Source organism: Urtica dioica, unplaced genomic scaffold, assembly GCF_054948205.1.
Source record: "Urtica dioica subsp. dioica isolate 48M unplaced genomic scaffold, U.dioica_male_clone48M_v1_H2 Urtica_dioica_male_H2_contig_27, whole genome shotgun sequence".
In the NCBI taxonomy this organism is placed as follows: domain Eukaryota; kingdom Viridiplantae; phylum Streptophyta; class Magnoliopsida; order Rosales; family Urticaceae; genus Urtica; species Urtica dioica.
The window spans coordinates 47501-50000 of record NW_028297224.1 but is presented as its reverse complement, the minus strand read 5'-3'; positions in this window follow the sequence as shown (position 1 = coordinate 50000).

The following is a 2500-nucleotide window of genomic DNA, read 5'->3' as shown; positions in this document are numbered from 1 at the left end:
CCTAAAGATACAAACGAACATTTGGCCATCTGACACCAGTAAACATTAAAATGGCTGAGGAGGGGTACAAAAAAATTTTCTGGGAAATTTTATTAACCTCTGTGAAGTATTCTGATGCCCTAACCCACTTTCGCCATTCGCCCCACTGCCGCCGCTCGAGCATGACTCGAGCATTTCTCTCCCGTCCCTCAAGCTGTGACTCGGCCATTGATCGAGCGTGCCTCGAGAATTTCTCGGCCGTCTCTCGAGAATTTCTCGGCCGTCTCTCGAGCATTTCTCGGCCATCGCTCGAGCGTGCCTCGAGCATTTCTCGCCCGTCGCCTCGGCCATTGCTCGAGCGCGCCCCAGCATTTCTCGGTCGGCCATCTCTCGGCCATCGCTCGACCGTGCCTCGAGCATTTCCCTCCCGTCGCTCGAGCATGACTCGGTCATCGCTCGATCATGCCAACGATCGAGCGTGCATCGGCCATCGCTCGAGCATGCCTCGGCCAGCGATGGAGCATGCCTCGGCCATCCTCTAGCATGCTCGAGCATTCCTCCCGTCGCTCGAGCATTCCTCGGCCATGCTCGAGCATTTCTTTCCCGTCGCTCGAGCATGCCTCGGCCAGCGATGGAGCATGCCTCGGCCATCCTCTATCATGCTCGAGCATTCCTCCCGTCGCTCGAGCATTCCTCGGCCATGCTCGAGCATGCTCGAGCATTTCTCTCCCGTCGCTCGAGCATGCCTCGGCCATGCTCGATGCTCGAGCATTTCTCTCCCGTCGCTCGAGCATGCCTCGGCCGTGCTCGAGCATGCTCGAGCATTTCTCTCCCGTCGCTCGAGCATGCCTCGGCCATGCTCGATGCTCGAGCATTTCTCTCCCGTCGCTCGAGCATGCCTCGGCCGTGCTCGATCATGCTCGAGCATTTCTCTCCCGTCGCTCGAGCATGCATCGGCGGCTCTAACGTTTTCTCACGAGCCTTCAACCCATTATTTTACCTCACTAGACTTGCCTCCGCCTTGGTTCTTAACCTTTTAGGGAGAACATTCATATTCCAACAAATTTTCATCCACGGAAAATTTTTGGTCGCCGGAAAATTTTCCGGCGGGCGGTCGCCGGAGCTCCGCCGCCGGCGGGGGGTCACCGGCGGTCGGTCGCGACTTGTCGGGTCAGCCCGGTCATAATCCGTCTTTGGGTCCGTAGCAAATTATGCTCTTATCATGCGAGTCAACTCTTGGTCAACATTTTCAAGCTCAAGGAACCACCCCCCCCTAAAGATACAAACGAACATTTGGCCATGTGACACCAGTAAACATTAAATTTTCCAAGGCCATGACCAAAAAAAAAAAATTATTTTTTTTTATTTTTTTTTTTGAACCTCCATCTAGTATAATGTTTTTTAAGATATATGCTCGAGCTATAATCAAGAGAACCCATGGGAATATTTTTAAATTATTTTTTTAAAATCACGTTCCAGGATCCGGTCGGCCATTGCTCGAGCATGACTCGTCCGTCGCTCCATCCTGCTCGGCCATGACTCGGCCGAGGCGTCAAATTTTTTTTTTTTTTTTTTTTTTTAATTTTTTTGAATCTCCATCAAGTATAATGTTTTCTAAGAGATCTGGAGTTGGTCTTGTGAAGAGAACCCATAGGATTATTTTTAAATTAATTTTACAAGCTCCAAAACATGTTCCAGTCGTCCGGTCGGCCATTGCTCGAGCATGACTGGGCCGTCGCTCCATCCTGCCTCGGCCATTGCTCGAGCATGACTCGGCCGAGGCGTGAAAAAAAAAAAAGTTTTTTTTTTTTTTTTTTTGAGAATCTCAAACAAGTATAATGTTTTCTAAGACATATGGAGTTGGTTTTGTGAAGAGAACCCATGGGATTATTTTTAAATTAATTTTACAAGCTCCAAAACATGTTCCAGTCGTCCGGTCGGCCATTGCTCGAGCATGACTGGGCCGTCGCTCCATCCTGCCTCGGCCATTGCTCGAGCATGACTCGGCCGAGGCGTCAAAAAAAAAAAAAAATTTTTTTTTTTTTTTTTGAATCTCCATCAAGTCTAATGTTTTCTAAGATATATGGAGTTGGTTTTGTGAATAAAACCCAATACTCGGCCGTGCCCAAGCCTTGAAACCAAGAACCAACCGTGGTAAAGCCCGTGCCATGGCATTGCAACTAAGAACCAACCGTTGAAGCGACCGTACCTCACCCATGCCAAGACCATGCCTAGACCGTGCAACGTCCAAACCAACCATGCCCGCGCCCGTGCCACGCCCACGCCTTAAAGCCTTAAATGGCTTAAAGGGCTTTAAGGGCATCTACGGCTTCTACGCCTCTACGCCCTACGCCCGGCCACGGCCACGCCCGCGCCCGCGCCCGCGCCCGCGCCCCGCGCCCCGCGCCCCGTGCCCCTACCCCGTGCCACGGCCATTCCCTCGCCCGTGCCACGGCCACGCCGACACGCACGCTCATGTGGGTCAACTCTCGGTCAATTCTCGGTCAATTCTCGGTCAACT